General features: G+C 32.0%; 2 non-coding genes across 2 annotated transcripts; one reads left to right on the forward strand and one right to left on the reverse strand.

Moving 5' to 3' along the window:
• The first annotated feature begins 18356 nt into the window (after positions 1-18356).
• On the forward strand, positions 18357-18438 carry Trnal-aag (transfer RNA leucine (anticodon AAG)). Its single transcript has one exon. It is a non-coding gene; the product is annotated as a tRNA-Leu (tRNA).
• Positions 18439-18722: 284 nt separating this feature from the next.
• On the reverse strand, positions 18723-18813 carry Trnam-cau (transfer RNA methionine (anticodon CAU)). Its single transcript is given in 2 exon segments — positions 18723-18758; positions 18777-18813. It is a non-coding gene; the product is annotated as a tRNA-Met (tRNA).
• Between the last annotated feature and the right edge of the window lie 558 nt (positions 18814-19371).

The raw sequence follows: 19371 nt of genomic DNA on the forward strand, positions 1-19371 counted from the left end.
TTTTAGCCATGTCGGCCATCTTGGTTGGCAGGCTGGGTCATCGGACACTTTTTTACACTAGATACCTCAATGATGATTGAGGCCAAGTTTGATTAAATTTAGTCAAGGGGTTTCAGACAAGAAGATGTTTGTAAAAGTTAACGGACGACGGAATAGTGACGCCAAATGATGAGAATAGCTCACTTGGCTCCTGGGTCGGGTGAGCTTTAAATCAGTTTAGATTTTTTCCAAAATAGCTTCCCTTTTTATATCAAACTTTTTTACTACAACTTATCAGAATCAAGCGTTTATTTATTTTATTTATAGTAGTCCTACATAGTATAAGAGGGCATGGTATGAACAGTCGCTTAGATTTGAGTGAAACATCGATTCTTAAAGTGATTCTTGTAAGTTATATTTTCAATTGTTCACAAAGGATATAAGATTTATGATGTCTCCCTATGTGTTTTAAGATGAATTTAGAATGATTTAATACAATATATATACTTGTGTGTTTAGTGTATGGATATATTGCCAGCAAAATGTTTGACATCGTGGATATTGCCATGATGTAATCATCATTATTGTTTTCACAAATCTCTAGAACAACATGATATATATTTATCTTAAAACTATTCTTAGTTACTTATAAATTAAGGTCGTTCAGTTGACAAATTTATTTCACAATTTCTTCAATTGACAGAAAGACGATATAAACTCAACAAACAAACGACCGAGTGTTCCTAAACAACAAAAATATTCAGCCATTCCATAACAAAACAAGAATATTTACTTTCTAATGCTCGTTATGAAAGTGAATTATGTTATCTATTTACGTTAAGACTACCGGATTTCGGAATCAATTGCCATTATAAAGTACATTGAATATGTCGGAAGCTTTTCTTATAATATAGAATATTCAACGAATAAAACATTCTACATAAATTGAATAGCATTGATACGGTCAATTTCTGTACATTAATACGGGTCACAAAATATAATGGCGAACACTTCAGTTCTAAAGACTAATGTTTTATATTAAATTGAAATTTAAGTTAACTGATTTGGCACATATTTTTTTTAGGAGGGGATTTGGGAGTGTTTATGCTCTTCGATTGCATAATTTATTTGGCGTTCCTTCTGTTTTGATTAGAGAGCCATTGTTGAGTCAAGGTTATGTATACGAATCGCTCGTCTGGCGTACTTTTAAAATCATATAAAGCCTGATGTTTTAATTTGACGAGTTTCTACATAAAAAGGAAATGATAGACACTGTTCACGTAGCCAACTCATTTCATCATTTCTGTATTTTACCAATACTACCGATGTGATTCTAACTGGGGAAAGTGTTCCAGACAGAAATATAAGAATTTCTTCATAATGATCATAACTATATAAATGTTGTGTACAAGTTATCATTTTGTACAAATAATAATTTGTACAAAAAAAAAATTGTATAAATTATGATTTGTATTTTGACTTTGAACAAATCGTAATTGGGGCACCATGACAATTTACAAATTACAATTTGTACAAAGTCAAAATACAAATTATAATTGTTTTGTACAAATTATAATTTGTACAAAATGATAACTTGTTCACAACATATATATATATCGTGTTGTCCACATTCATATTAAGCCTAAAACAATACATTGGTTTCAATGGAAAATTTTTGGTCTTGTGAAGTTGTATGACTGAATTCAAACACTATAACAAATATCTCGTAAATTTTAGTCATAACATATATCATATTATAAGTGAATTTTGCACACCATGTACATTGTATATTAGTTATACTACACAAGTTTTTTTTACATCTTAACATATTTGATAATGAAACGTTGTAGCTTAACACAACGAACTTAAAAAAATAAATCCTGGAATAAAGCAACCCATGGAAAAATAGTCAATGTTTCATCTGTAGCATAAATACAATCCATTGAAGAAAGAAAAGGCAAACAGATAAACGATATTTAGTATTATTATACTTCATGTCAAAATTCCAGATTATGATTGGTTGATACGAGGGAGACAATTTACTTTATTATACTTCACGTCAAAATGCTAGATTTTGATTGGATAATACAAAGGGAGATCATTTACTCTATCCCATGGCTCAGCGGGAGACAATTTTTTTAATGTCACCCTCTCGTGCAGACCAATAAAAAATCGATAATTAAAAAGTTAATGAATTGAATTTACATCAATAAATTAAAGACAATGCTCAAGGTCTCTGTATTGGCCTCAGAAGAACTTTTCCATAGACTGAAAAAAAAACATTGTCTTAATTCACTTCTGTTGTTTTTCTAATAACTGTTACGTTGTTATGTACGTGACATCAAAGTTAAGTACTTCCAAGTTCAAATTTAGCAGTAAAGGACAATAATGATAGAACATTCAGTATAATAAATTAGATAACACATAGCTGAGAGGGTGATAGAGTAGATTGGCACCCCTCGAAAAAAGTATTGTCAACCTCGGCTTCGCCTCTGTTGACAATGTTTTCTCGGGGTAACAATCTACTCTATCACCCTCCCAGCTATGTGTTATTTATATACTATTCTATGGTAAATACTCCATTACCCTTCACGGAGACACTTGATCAAGTGTGCGCTTTATTAAATACGGATGGTTGTTATGCACAAGACGTCATAGTTTATTACTTTGAATTTTAAATTTAATAGACATTAATAACAGAATATTCAGTATAATAAATTAGATAACACATATCTGAGAGGGTGATAGAGCAGATTGTTACCCCTCGAAAAGACATTGTCAACCTTGGCTACGCCTCAGTTGACAATGTTTTCTCGCGGTAACAATCTGCATGCTCTATCACCCTCTCAGATATGTGTTATTTATATATTAAAGTTTTTTCTTCATTTGATCTGGGTTGTTAAGACTATGATTTCACTGAACAATACTCGCTCTCTCTGTTTAAATGAGTACCATAATAATAAAATCACCAATTTTCAGTTCTGCCCAAAATACAACGTGTTGAATATTTCAGATTGTTATTCATATACATATAAGATATGGACACTAAAATCCCAGGCTATATCGTTAGTTTCTACTCATAAAGATGTTTTAATAGTCAGTGGTCTTAGTATGTCATCAATCAGAACCTTTAGATTTCATAATGACATGAATTCATATGACAATAAAATCTGTTTGAGTCCATGTTATTATTGTTTTGTCAATAATCACACGGAAATATATGTAATTTATGACACTTACAATTGTTCTCTAAACCATTCCAAAATGAATTTACTTTATATGCAATTTTAAAAATTAATTTGAGTTCATAAAACATGTTGGAAAACGATAAAGCTATTAAATATGACAAATACTATTTTTCATTTTTTTAAATCATTTTGTGAAAATATAAAACACATTCATAACAATATTTTCTTGCAATTATCAAATATTAAGAATTATACACGCAAATACTTTTTTTTCCCTACAGTACAGTAGATACTGATATCTTAACAATCATTTGATTAGAAAATGCACTGTAAGTAGTTTTACGTTATATCCACATCTTTAACTCATATGAAAATGTACCACAGAATCAAATAAATAAATTCATAACTAAGCATAAATGAGTGTTTTTTTCCCTAAATCTTACCTTGGTACGTATTTTTTTTACGATTGCACTTGTTTCATGAGCCCTCCATAGCACATGAAAATGAAAATTAAATAAGAAACTAGTATACCAGGTTTACAAATCTTATCTCAAACTTGTCAACACAAGTAATATATAACTAAGATATTATACTTTGACAAAAACACTAATCGGTCACCTGGATGTAATGTCCTATCAATCATTGATTGATTACTTAGGGTCAACGGGTCAAATGATAATTATACCGTATTTGTGTGATTGGTGTGTACGTATAATCTTTTTCAAGGAAAGGCTTTTGTTAGGCGTACCGCTGACTCAAGAAACATTTAAAGGTAATTTTCGTTCCACAGATTTTTAAGTGCGTAATACTTTGCTCTTTTTTGCGTTTTTTTTCCAATAATTTCTACATTTAAAAAAAAATGGAAGATGTGGTATGATTGCCAATGAGACAACTCTCAACCAGTGACCAAATGACGTAGAGGTTAACAACTATAGGTCACCGTATGGCCTTTAATAATGAACAAAACCCTTACCGCATAGTAAGCTATACTTTTTATGTCGACTAATAGCGAAGCAGAAGCGACACATAGAGTTTATGTCATAGTGTGTTTTCGCCGTCCGTGTCGCACTACGTTTAACTCATTGAGACAGAATTCAATCAAACTAGCAAGACGACAGGCGACACATGTCTTCCTTGACAGAGACAGACTCGCACAAATTTTAATCAAAACAAATGAGAAGAAAAAGAAAACCGGTTCAGTAAAGACATATATATCGTAATCTTTTAACGATAAACAAAGCGTGAAAAATTAAAAAAAGAAAGAGAAAACGTTAGGTAAATGGAAATTCTTGTCCCTCCTTGTATGCAAAGCCTACAAAACCTGAAATATGCAAGGTATCTTGGTTTACTTAATTATTGGTATTATTATCATTTCCGAAATATTGATATACCAGACTCTATCACTATTTTTTGTCGTTGTGATATGACATATTTAAAAAGAATAAACTATGACCATATGTGGTAAATTCAAAGTATAAAAAGCGAGATAACCCAATATAAACATTGTGGTTTTCAAAGAAAGATTGAACAAAATGAATTATGTTCAAGGAAATTGATTTGTTGTGTACGCAAATCAGGATCATGTATCTGAGTTTTGTGTTTGTATTCAAAATATATAATCCACAAATCTAACTTAAATTACAGATGTGTTTCCTCTATGCTTAGATTTTGAGCAGACTCAAGCTACCTACATTTTTCAGCAACCATTCAAGCTAGCGACTAATTCTAGCGACCACTAAAATTAACAATGAGAGAATCAACAACTAGGAAAATAATCCAGTGGTATGTCTGAAAACCACAAATTGACATAATCAGTCTATGGAAAGTGCGAATCGAGAAAACCATTTCATATTCTTTTGTCAAAGAGATGCATTGTGGGAAAATCGTAGACGATTATTAAATTTTCAGAAAAATGAAGTTTTTTGGTAAATAATTGTTTTTCCTTTTTAAAACAGGGACGTATTTAACAAGGGAAACTCTGTATAACTTCCCATGCACTGTGTACATAAAATAAAAGTATTTTGTATTTATAGGAGAACATAGGCAAATTGGATAGAGTGAAACCTATTTGTACGATCTGTAATTTTCAAGTATACAAATACTAAGAAAATCATGAATCAAAGACAGTGAAATGCACTTTCAATGTGTTCAATTGCATTTTAAGCCATAATCACATGCAATAGAATGGGCATGCTATATTTTCTTATATGAGTGCGAAATTTTATAAAAGAATAGCGATACATTTTTGTTATGAAAAACTTATTAATGCAATATTTTTCTCATATAATTGCGATTTTTTTTAACATGAAAAAAATTACCGAAAATATTGCAATATGCATTTCAAACAAACAATAAACATCGCCATTTATTCATGACAGGTTAGATGGAATAGGCAAATAAAGATCGCTGACACTGATATTTCGCACATGATTTAATATGAGGAGAGGTGGTGAGTTTGCCAATGAAATAACTAACCAATAGAATCCAAAACAACGCGAATTTAAACATTAATAGGTCAACGTACGACCTTCGACAATGAACAAAACCCATACTATATATAGTCAGCTATGAAAGGACCCGACATGACAAAAAGTGAAACGATTCAAACACAAAAGTCCAACAGTCTGATTAAAGACAAAACAAAAAAGGAAAAACAGATATAACAGACAGCAACTAACGACAACCACAGCATTATAGGCTCCCAACTTATGACTACATACAAAACTTGTGGCGGGATTGATCATGTTTGAGAACCCTCAACCCTCCCAATAACTGAAACCATGGTGAACCAGCAAAACAACCTGTAAAAAAAGAAATGGCTTGACTCATCAGATCATCGCCGAATCTAGTAAACGAATTTTGATCTGAAACAGTAATTTTGATCTGAACAACTTGCCTATGAAATCCAAAACAACGCGAGTAAAAGACTGAACAATATATTGTTTGTTCAGTCATTTTCAGTCTTTCAGTCAATTTTCAGTTCTATTCACTGCGGTTAAATCAGTACTGTTCAGACAATTTGCTTGCAGTCAATTATTATATATTCAGTCTAATATATTAAATTATATATTTTTATACATGAAGGCCATGTATGAAATTTGAAATTTTTGTCACACTTTTCTCAGAAACTACAAATAAAGGCTTTCTGAAATTTGAAATCAACTGTCATATGAGCATGCTATACATGCAGTACATGTATCAAATCAGTGTTTACATCCATCACGCATCAACTTAAATTCTTGCTCACCAAAAGTGGGGGTATCGTAAGTGAGCAATAGGTCACAGTAAAACTTGTTTAAGCCGAAATGAATATATAGTTATATCATTATTGGAGAAGACCATCCAGTTTCAAACGTGTTCAACTATTGTCTGTCCATAATGTAAACGAATTGAATAGAATTAGGAAAATATTTATAACTTGCTGAAAAGATCCGTAAATGTTGACTGTATTGTATATATTCTCTGCCGTTGTGATTTCTTATTGATTGTGCATTACATATTGCCTGGAAACTGATGCTATTGTGCTGTGAAAATTTGTTAAATGTATACATTCTATGAACTGTATTACTTACGAATAAAGTTATTATTATAGGTATTTGCTATGGAATCATAGACAATTGGCTGCTTAGAAGTCACTATTTGTACAAATTCAGGCATTATTGTTTTTCTGATTTTATTGTAGTTGACTAGTGATATTAACTCATATTCATATACTTTTTATATCATCTGACAGTTCAAATTGCTTACCAAATGCTTACCATGTTAATCTAGCATTATATGTTATTTTCATATGTTTAGGTTGCAAACCAGAAGAAACGAACAGTGCAGTCCTAAGTTTCAATGGAGTAACTGAAGAACATTCAGGTCCTGATTTTACAAATATGTATCACTTGCACAGCTGTATTTATTCCGAAGGGCACTGAAACGAAAGAACACTTGAAAATTTGTCCTGATTTAGTAGCAGTTTAACAAAACAGACTGTTGTCACTTATCAGTTTGAAACGGTATTTGTGAAAATAACAAGTATTGTTAATCTTAATTATAACAAACTTATTTTTGAAGTATTCTTTATTCCTACATTGGTTATTGTGAGAAAAACATTTGAGCTTCCATTAAAAATTAACAGAATTTTATTTTTCTAGTTACAGATGGCAGCCTTAAGAAAATAGAACGAACCAAAGTGAATGAGTTTTATTAATGTTCCAATGGAAACATCAATTCAATTATAAAAAAGAAAAGTCTCATTGGCATACAATTATCGGTTAGAACATGGATCAAAATTTTCTTGAACGGACAATTTTCCAATTGTTTTCAATTGAATTTTATATAGATGTGCTACATCAATTGTAGTTGATTATATTAATAAGAGCAATCAAAATTGTTTTGACAAGTCTGTTTATCTATATGTAGAAATTTAGACATATTGTAATTCTAATGTTATCACAATAATGTATATTATTCAGAAGGAAAAAAAGTTTGTAAAATTACTTTCATGTAAAAATTGTACACATATTTATTTTCCCAGAAGATCTATTCAAAGTCAAATTTCCTTTGTTTCTGCCAATTTCCTTGAAAGAAATTTAGCTTGTAAATTTCCTTGAAGGAAAATCAATTTCTGTTAATTTCCTTAAAAGGAAAATTCATTTCTGCTAATTTCCTTAAAGGAAATTATATTTCGTGACTGTGAAATTACCTTAAAGGAAATATGATGTACAAGATATTTCCATTGAGGAAATAGTTTGTTTGAAATTTGCTCAAGGGGATTTTTAATGTACCAGATTTTCTGGAAGGTAATTTTGAGAAAACCAAAATTCTCCCCCAGGGAAAGTACTTTTCCTTCATGTTAATTTGATTTCCCTTGAGCAAATGTCATATTTGTTTAGGGGCCAGCTGAAGGACGCCTCCGGGTGCGGGAGTTTCTCGCTGCATTGAAGACCCATTGGTGGCCTTCGGCTGTTGTCTGCTCTATGGTCGGGTTGTTGTCTCTTTGACACATTCCCCATTTCCATTCTCAATTTTATTTCCTCAGTGGAAATTTGATTTCCCTTGAGGAAATAATTTTTTACTGAGAGGAAATTTGTAAAAAAAAGGGGGGACATATCTCCTCCTACAGTGGTGCTTAACCAAAACCTTTTAAGACAAATATCTGGTAACCAATACCATGTTATTCCATAACTTTATTTTTCCGTTCCGGCAAAAAATAAGATGTCAACACTTGCATGCAGCGGAATGGCAAACTTGTCCCGAATAGTGTTTTATGTTCAGACGGTTTAGTAGATATTATTTAGCTGTATGAATACAAGTACATACTGAACTGTCTGAAAAGTTACAGAACAGTACTTAATTGACTGCAAGCGATTTGTCTGAACAGTACCGAATTAACCGCAGTGGATGAGTTAGGAAATTGAATGCATTACTGAACATGATTGAAATAATTACTGTTCAGACTTGTCAGATGATTTTATGATCAAAATGACTATTTCAGATCAAAATTGGTTTACGTGTGTACGCAGAAATAAACCAACTAAAATGAAGACAAAAGACACATAGTACCGATATAAGAATACTCGCAGCTACTGAAAGTTAGTTAAAAGGCAATAACAAATTCTAAATAAATCATGTTCCCTCAGACTAAAGTTTAAATAAGTACGCATCCAATGGATTAACTGTAAAGACGTCATAAACAGTCTGCGTAAAGCGCGACCTTGTAAATGCCATAACAAAAGTGCTTTAATTTGACAGGATGTAGGGCAGAACTATATTCAAGCATCTTTCTACGGAGTTACAAAAATGATATTAAAAGGATCAATAAAGTTACATGGATCGTGTTTAAATATACTTACATCATCAAAAACATAACCTTAAACATTAGGAAGTGATATACCGTTTTTAGAAGAATTCTTCAAGCAAAGCCATACCTCAAAACAAAATCCTCGTATTTGAGAAAGAATTTAATAAAAGGTTTACGTAATTTAACGAAATTCCTGACTAAAAGTCATTTGATACTTCTTCTAATTTAAAAAGGTGAATATGTTTTGTATACTTTAATTGCTTAGTGTTACTATGAAACACGTGTGCATAAAATTTCTTTTAAAAGAAAATCGTCTATTTTAACCATCTACAGAAATGTACTGCTATTGAATTATTGTATTCCCGTACAAAAATTGACCGACTGATTTTCCGTATGAAATGACATTAACAATGACACGTCGACAACCGCACAGCGCAAGTGTGAGGAAAAAATCGTGATGAAAGAAAAGGTAAACAAACGCTGAAAGAAGATAGTATTAAACAAAACGATTTTGAGAGAAAACAGTTAATACACTAAACAATTTAACAACTGTTATGACAAAGTTTAATTAACAAATGGGAATGTAGGCAAAATATAAACAAAAAACAAACGCTCATCGCTTTATCATCTCACTTATTTTTCGCTATTTCTATGATTCTGTGTTTATTGTTTATACATAGGTAACGATCGGCAAACTTCGGCACCTAAACAAAAACGAAAGTTAATTAGCAGCCAAAGTTTTCGATCAACAATCAAACAATGATTATGTTTTTGTTGACTATACGTTATATATGGATTCGTAAAAATGTTAAAAACAAACTTGCACAGAGGACTTAGTGTAGTATTCATGCATGCATTGGTTCAACAATTTCTTTAACGTTATAGTAACCAGAACCCCGTTTCACATAACTTTAATACTTTAACAGTGATGTATAGATTTCGTTCTTTCAAATCTTAAACGTCACTACAGACAAGGACTTGGCGATCGAGTTGGGAAATTTATACACAGTAGAGGGGCCAAAGGTCACCACGGTAAAAAAAAAAAAGTAAAATTAACAATAGAAAACGAAAAATCGTCTCCTTTGACGTCAATTTTTGTTTGGATTTTCACGTTTGAAAATGAAATATCTAAATCTAGGAAAAGGACAATTATTGCTGTTAATAGTAGATTTATGTAATGGAAATTCCCTGTGGTAAATTTTAGCAGTATAATAATAAAATTATTCATTTATAAAAATTACACCATTAAGGTATCATTGAGTGTTATTAAATTTACCCATTAAATGGAATTTAGAGAAATCTTTACCTGTTATGTCTGTTTGTTTTGCTCACACATTGTTTTTAATATAAAGGAATTATATACGACTGGACTGTCATTGAAGTGAGAGGTTTAGCTAGCTTTAAAACCAGGGTTATTCAACCATTTTCTACATAAGGAAATGCCTGTACCAAGTCAGGAGTATGACAGTTGTTTTCCATTCGTTTAATGTGTTTGAGCTTTTGATTTTGCCATTTGATAAAGGGCCTTTCCATTTTGAATTTTCATTATAGTTCGGTATTTTTGTTATTTTACTTTTGTAAGGACTCTTATGTTATTTGGGTATCCGTTACAATGAAGGAAAATTCACTTCTTCATCTTTGGTTGATATGTCAAAGGAGCATAGAACAGACCTATGACTACCCAGGATTTGTAAATGCCGTTGGATTATAAGTTGAGTTTCCGAGTGAATTGTGAATACCTAAATCTTTTATCAAGCAAAAAAAGTATAAAAACAACACTTTATAAATTTCATGCGTCCGAATTAAAGAAATGTGATGTACATACAAAAACGATGTTGTTTGTTGCTTATCTGTGGGTCAACAAGGAGTGTTCAAATCGCCAGTAATAACGTGGCTAACGGATAGTAACGTCGTCATCATATCGAGGTGCGTTTAGTACAGTGATTTTGTCATAGTTTTGTCCAGTTGGTCATGATTTGGTTCAGTGTTTCTGAATGACAAACAATGACAAAATGTAAATTGTTTGCTCAAAGAAGCTATGAAGATAAATTTCGCCCGTTAAATAGCTTTGTTTATACAGTGGGATATCCAGTTAACGAAAACAAAAGAAAATTCACTCTTCTTATGATAGAGTCGAGAAAGTCAATAATAAAACAAAGCCGGTGACAATACTGACCAAAAGTTATTTCCAAATAATAATTGTTCATTTTAAATAAATTAATTGTTAAACTGTGTTATACGATATATTCATGCAAATACACGATGTTTTATTTTCAATATTTATCGAGATAATTGCATTAGAAGCTTATGAAACTGAGATTTAAAAACTGCCAATCTTTGCTGCATATTGATAAAAAAAATTGGAAAAAATCATGAACATACAAAATCTAAAGATCTTTTGGGTCACCAATTTTCGGAGTGTTCCAAAAAGTCCATAGCATGTTACAAGTTCCCAAAGTATACTTATTTTTTCACACCGAAGTTATCGAGCACACCGGTCTGCTCTAGTCACATGTACATTCAGTGGAGAAATTTTGTCTTTTTGTGAATATAAAAATTTAAAAGTCTGTCTGTGCAGGTTAAGAAATTAAAGATAATTATTTTTTTATACAATTTTAAGAAAAGGTCGTCTCGATTTTTGTACATGTATTTGCGGTCTTCTCGATCGATTTACATTCAATGTTTACATCGAGATAAGGTCCGTTTGAATTTGCTTATTAACTTAATTTCAAAAGTGCCAATCTTTGCTGTATATCAATCGATTTCTTTGGAATTTTTTCCCTACCTTTTCTGATCTAGCTGTATATATATTCGGATAATTAGCATGTTCCAGAAAAGTATACAGCTAGTAGAAAAATAAATTGAAGTTGGTACTCCAGGAATTTATTCGCATAGCAACATTTTAAACCAGTTTTACATCAAGCTTCTATAGCCTGCTGTACTCGTCGTTTGCTACTTAAGGAGGGAAATGATAATATTGAATGGAAGTTTTGTTTTTATTTCAACTTATTTCTATTTTTACTATTTACCAGAACGTTTTCCTGTGAATCCATAATTGATAGCGTCTTTCCTAAAATGGGACAAACATTGAGAAGATCTAGTTTTAAATATTTACAGGGGAGGTAATATTTTGTCACTAGGTTTCCCACTGTATACCTATTATATTTATAACTACACATTTTGCATTATATAGGCAATAATATGAAACATTCAACGCTTGCGTATGACAATTGTTGATGTTGGGTTATTGTTTTCCACACATAAAAAAATGTTCTGTTTCTGCGGGTAACAACACATTTGTTTCTATAATTTACAATTAATTTTAAATATTCTTTAAAAAAGTCGACACTTTTGCAAATAATTTAGTCTTAAAAAATAAAATTACCTATACTAGTACTTATGTTACTGATTCGTATTGCAGAATGGAGTTCTGCTGTCAATATAATGAGATGAAAAATGTCAATTCTAGGACACCTTAACCACTTAACCATGGAGGCCGATTTCTCTCGGTATAACAAAATAGGTCGCCATTTAACCTTTACGAATGATCAAAACCAATACCATTTAGTAACTTTAAAAGGTCCCGACATGACAAAATGTTTATCACAGCATCTTCACAGCATTCCTCATATCATAATAACTACTGTAAAAATTGATTATGCCAGGGAGATTCTAAAACATTTACAAGAGTTTGTTCAAAAGAAACCTTCGACGAATGTTTTTATCTAGCAAGTGATGGTTTAAGAAATCAGAGCTTGTATTTGTGTTACTTTTAGATGTTGCCCGTTGATGTTCGGAGTCGAGAATCTCAGCTTCGTCTTTTACAGACATAAGTAAATGTTTTGTCAAATTGTATTCCGACTACTTTACAATTATTTTTTTGTTAGCTTTATGAGAGGTCTTGGAAATCAAAACTTATCCATTACCAGAGCATTTAATTTCGATCTGGATTATTCGGAGTAAAATTTTGCTATTTCAAGCAAATCAAGTTTGTCTTCTTTACCAAGGATTCTTTCAAAATAAATACAACTTTGAATATTAACAGACTTCGAATATCTGTATATCTTTTTTATCGGCCCAATGCATTTGCTTAGTTTTATAATTTAACTTAATTTAGTTGTCGACGTCAAAAAGAGGATTGACCAATTTACCCTGGGTTTTCTTAAAATCTTAAAGTTAACGTTTCAAATAATTCAACATTGAAATGCCACTTGTTTTTGTCACTAGAAAACATAAACAAATGATTTTTGTGACTTAATCATATTCTGATTTAGTAATAACAATATGCAAGTAGTTATTTCGATACGGTACGCATCACCTAACATGTAACTAAAAATTGTTGCCTGGATAAAAGGTCACATTTGGTATAAAAAAAATCACAAAAGTTATTTGGTCTTGTTTTCCAGTGGCTAAAATTGTAGTTTTAAAAATTTAAAGACATCATACCAACTCTGTGCCTGACTATTTAAAATTTTCAGCTGTTCGTTGTAGCTTCTAGCAGAATAATGCATGCTACAACTAGGCAACAGGGAAATTAAGTATTTTTTAAAATGACGCCATCATTTTGTTCACAGTTTTGCTTTTTCAGTGGCAGTTTGAAAGTTAAGGCGTTTCAATGAATAAAATAAAGCGGCAGATACCAAAGGGACATTCAATATTCATAAATTTAAGAAATCTGATAACGATATGGCAAAAAAAAAAAAAAAAAAACATGACGAACAAAAGTCCTCAAAACACTTTCGGGGTTACGAAAAACTTAAGACTTAAAAACACGAAGCATACCAAAAAAAAAAAACATGGGTGAACTCATATGCTCTAAAAGGGTAAGCAGTTCCTGTTCCACATGTGGCATCTGTCGAGATGGATGTGTGAAGGTGAAACAGCCGGAAACTTTTACTGTCAATTCTGGAAAGGGACAATGAAAATGTGTTACTGAACCTAGAACATTATAAAAAAGGTCGGGGTGTAAAAAATCCTTTGAAAGTATATCACTGCTCTTCTTCTAAATATAGAAACTATTTGAAAAAAAGGTTTTTTGGAATATAAAATTGAAATTATGTTTTCACATAATTACCATAAGTATAGTAAAGAAAGTTTATTGTCATAGAGGCTTGACCGAAATAAGTTTGAATAGATAGACCCCTTTTACATGTCATGGCATTTTTTTGAAAATCTTTAAAATATCAATGACAGAAATGGTTTAATGTTTTAGAGATGTATGTGTTTATCTTGTTTGATTGAACAGAGAACTATAAAGGTGTGAATAGTGGTACATTATGGATTTTTAATTGATATATAAAATTGAGAATAGAAATGTGGAATGTGTCAGAGAAACAACAACCCGACGAAAGAGTAGAAAACATCCCAAGGCCACCGATGGGTCTTCAACACAGCGTGAAAACCCCGCGCCCGGAGGCGGGTTTCAGCAGGCCCCTGTACAACAATGTATACTAGTTCAGCGAAAATGGACGCCATACTTAACTCCGAAACATAGAAATGAGCCAAAATTAAAAAAACAGACAAGACTAACAAAGGCCAGAGGTTCCTGACTTAGGACAGACGCAACAATGCGGCGGGGTTAAACATGTTTTGTGAGATCTCAACCCTCCCCTTATACCTCTAGCCAACGTGGAATAAACAAACACAAAAACTAAGCAAAAAGACAAGGATAAACATAAATTAAATAAGGACTACTAGCAGTTTCTGACATGCCAGCTCCAGACTTCAATCAAACTGACTGAAAGATTATGTATGCATATGAAGATCAAGCACAATTCCTCCAGTAAGGGGTTTAGTATCATATCATCATAATTTATACGAGAAGAACATAACCCGTATCATGCCAACAACTGGTTTTAGAATAAATGTGTTTATTTCCGATGTAAAGACCCCATGAGTGAATCAATATCAATTCCAAAAAAAAAACCATCTTAATGACCTGACAACAGTATCGTAACTATATCCCTTCTGAATAAGTCTGTTTAAAGGTTTGGTTAGTTTATGATGTGAATGACGACACTTTTGTGCTTTGTATAGAATATTATTATAAAAGATGGGATGTGAAATATATCTGAACATATAATAAGATGTCTGCACGTTGATTTATATTAACGAATGATGTCCTTGTACCGATGATAAAAGGAGTAGGCTCGGTAAGACCCCTTTTCGGCCCCAAAATATAGCAGTTTTACAAAATTATTAAAATGTAAACTTTTAGCTATTTATTTGAAAGTAGAATACTTCTGTTACATAAATATGGGCTGTTTTTGACAATAGAATGCACATGTATCGGGTACTAGCATCATTAAGTCATGCTTAATTACTGAAACCTTCACAATTTTAGCATTTGAGTTAATTTTTAGACGGTTTCCGTCTTAAATGGAAGTGGCCGCATTTGTGTTCATTCTTAATATGTAGATGTAAGCTGTATTTAGTGATAATACATAACATATATAAAGGTTGAGACTGAACACGGATGCGGCCACTTTCATTTTTGACAAAAACCATCTGAAAAGTGACATATTATGGCATATTTGATAAATTTTTCATATTTAAGGTTGAATTTGGGTGTCTTTAATGACTAAATCAGTTCAAATCTTGCACATACACTATTTGAATCGACTTCAGTAGACACTTAAGTGTTTAAAAAGTGTTTAAAATCTTTTATCAGATGAAACTGAATTTTGAGGCCAAAATCGGCCCCTACCGGACCTACTCCTTTAGTAAATGTTTTGACAAGTTTGTGATATTGAAAACCCTGGTGTAATAATTTTTCAGTAATACAGAGATTTCTTTCGTTAAAATCAAACACGTTGTTACATACACGAGCAAATCGAACAAGTTGAGATCTATAAATACCATGAGATGGTGCCAAGGGAACGTCACCATCTAAAAATGAATAATTAACAATAGGAAATGAAAAATCATCTCTTTTATCGTTAATCTTAATATCAAACTTCTTGTTAAAGATATAGATATCAAAATTCAGGAAAGGGCAGTGTGCATTGCTAGTATTAGCTTTATTAGCCCAATTCTACTGGACCTAAAACGTTAAGGAGTCTGTATGATATACCTTTAATATCTTTTTAACGATTTTACAGATTTTCATAAACTCAAAATGCTATTCATCTCTATATACTGCTGTTCGAAATTGAAAATGTACATGTAGTTTGATAGAAAATAATAATTACAAGACTGTAATAATGATTAGATTTGAGGATTTATTTTATATTATGTTACGTTGGACGCACCCCTCCCCCAAAAAAATGAATAAATAACACAGCAAAAAGAAACATTGGAGACATGGCTTAACTGCTAGAGAAACGTCTAGATACGTACTGCTAACCGTGATATTTATCAAAAATACTTCGTCCAGTTGCACATTGATTGCCTTTTTGGTATTGTAGATAAAAATGATCAGATATGGCAAATCTTTCTATTTGCATACGGCTAGGTTGTTTGAAAACTCACTTGTAAACACACTTTTTCGAGACCTTGGTGGAAATATTTTTCGTAGGGTTGCAGGATTAAAGAACTTAAAGCTTCCCGGTCTTTACTGTTTGACACCTAATTTCGCTCATCAATATACTAGTACATCCCTGACATAACTTGTAACCAAAAAATAAAAATGAGATAGTCTAAGGAGAAAAAGAGTTCTATCGAATGGCAGCACAAACGTTTTATGCCTCTGTCATTATATTATTCATATCTATGCTATATTTGGATACCAAGTATAAGTAAGATTGTTTCACCGATAATACTCGTTAAATTAGTTATATATGCTACTTTTCTTATTAATCATTTGGAACGTTGTGTAATTGTGTTCTTTAACGACGCACTCAAACGAAAAACAATATTCTAGTGAATCTAATATGCATTAATTTGTATCCAAACCATGACAAATGTGATCAAAACCATGTCGAAATTTGGAACATTAACCGAACCATGTCAATTTTCGATGTGATGCTTTACGTGCGTTAATTTAACCAGAATTTATAATTGAAAGTTTGACGTAAAACGTTGAATCAAACATCTCATTTACTTTTTGTTTGCTAATTATTAGAGAACTAAGGCAATTGTTCAGGGGGTTACCTAACCAAACCATGACCAACTGGGCCAAATCATGACAAAATCAAAGATTATACAATGGGAACTAGCACATACGCAACCAGGAGGATTAGACTTGAAGTCGCAAATATTGAGATCCTGCAACACGTTTGTAAATTATTGAAAATTTTAGTCGCAATAGATGAGGTTTTAAATATAATAAGAACAGACTGATCTCTAAAGTAGGTGGGTATTTTGATTGAACTGATTTATGATAAAGGATAACGCCTAAATTGATGGCACCGAGTTCTTTGTTGACAAATGAAAGTTTTAGGAAAGATCAATTCTCCGCTGTATCTTTCCCAATGCCAGTGATGTACAAAATTCGAAATGTTAGCTGTAACTTTGTACTGGTCTTGAATGAGAATTTTCAACATTGGTTTCCAATATAAATTGTAAAGAGAATGAAGTTTCGAAACGGAAAGTGTATAAAGCTTCGTGTGAATGTGATGAATACCCAACAGTTTCTGTATCAATGATAGAAGATCATTAATGGAAATATTATGAAGAATATGTGGATGACAATTAATCGATGAGAAGAGTTGAAAATGATAATCACATTCACCGAGCTGCAGGAAGAACTAGATAGAATACCTTTAACATCAATTTTGTTATTTGCAACAATAGAGAGTCGCAGTTCGTAGTTTTCGAATCCAGCAGTCTTCCTCTGTTCTATAGAGAGGTGTTGTAAAGATGAAAAATGTTAATCCTGTGGTATATTTTGTAGATGATTTGAACTCGCATAGAAAGGATTAAATGCACAGACTGATTAAAATGTTTTTTAAATATATATGTACTAACTTGTGATATATAGATATATGTTAACTTTTCATTTTGTCTATACCTTTATACATATTTATTCTCACTTCTAGTGAAGACTATATGTTTTCCTCTAGTTGAAATATGGTATTTAACACGTATGGCTACTGTCTTTTTAATGTAATACAATGATAAAACACACACTTACAAACCATGCAAACATATGATCCTGACTATGTCAGCTTTTTAGAAAGATGAAACTTGTTATAAACAAAGGACAAGGGTTTCACTTCCGGTTCGGCATCCTCAAATCATAGATAACTCTGTTAAGATAGAGAAGCGAAATGATAGAATTTAATATGCATTGTGCTAGATATCAATAGTATTAGGACAGAATAATAATTTAATTTTGGAAAGAGAAAAAAAACATGTTGCTACGTAACATTTCGTATTTTATGCCTGTAAGACATATTTTGTCAGTTGTAAATAATGTAAACGAATGATACCTTGATTAAGCTGCAATAGTAAGCGTCGGTAGCGTGGCCGAGCGGTCTAAGGCGCTGGTTTAAGGCACCAGTCTCCTCGGAGGCGTGGGTTCGAATCCCACCGCTGCCAAGTGATTTTTTTAAGTAAGTTAGGAATCAATTTATCGATTTTTGCATTTATTGACGAAAATTTTAATGCATAAAAGATTAATACATTGAAGATCTTGTTTTAATCATAGATAGAACACAATTATCATGTTTCATTTACGTATTTCAAATTCTGAACGCTATCTACATGCAGTTAAAAATTCATGACTAGCATTGCAGAAGAATAACTGGTTACACGTATAATACAGGTTTTCACAACTATTCGAAATGCTTTGAAAACAGGAGTAACGGGGGATAAAAAAACTATGCCCCGGGTGAGGATCGAACTCACGACCTTCAGATCGCTCTGTCATTTGTGATTATGAGACTGACGCGCTACCTACTGCGCTACCGAGGCCATGGTTCTAAAACTTCAATTTAAGGTGTAAATACTTCATAACATTACCATTAACATTGTAGTTACTTGTCAAGGTGAGTGTAGGGCAAAAAGAAACATCTTTTTCTTAAAGGAAACATATTTCAAAACATAATGAGCTGTGTTGGTTGTTCATTTTTATAGTTCTTTAGTTTTTGAAATACTTTTTATGGTTTTGGGTTTTTTCCCCCCATTTCTTTTTTCTCCAGGAGCCAATTAAGTATATAGTGATGACAGAAAACTCTTTTAAAAAAATATGCTGCGGAAACTATTTGTTGTTAGCGAAAAAACGTTTTGCACGTGCATTAATCACGTTTCAGTGAGCACAGTTAGCATTGAAGCCGTTATAATTTCAACGATTTTCGCGCGGTCAAAATGTACTATAGTCTAATTCATCCAATTTGAAATAGTGAAAACCGCCCTCCTGTATGACGTTACTTGTGAGTACTAATATCAAATTCTAAGCCAAATTAAGTCCATGTTACCATATATAGTCAAATCATAGATAACTCTGTTAAGATAGAGAAGCGAAATGATAGA

The sequence above is a fragment of the Mytilus californianus genome, unplaced genomic scaffold (genome assembly GCF_021869535.1).
Source record: "Mytilus californianus isolate M0D057914Y unplaced genomic scaffold, xbMytCali1.0.p SCAF_2, whole genome shotgun sequence".
In the NCBI taxonomy this organism is placed as follows: Eukaryota; Metazoa; Mollusca; class Bivalvia; order Mytilida; family Mytilidae; genus Mytilus; species Mytilus californianus.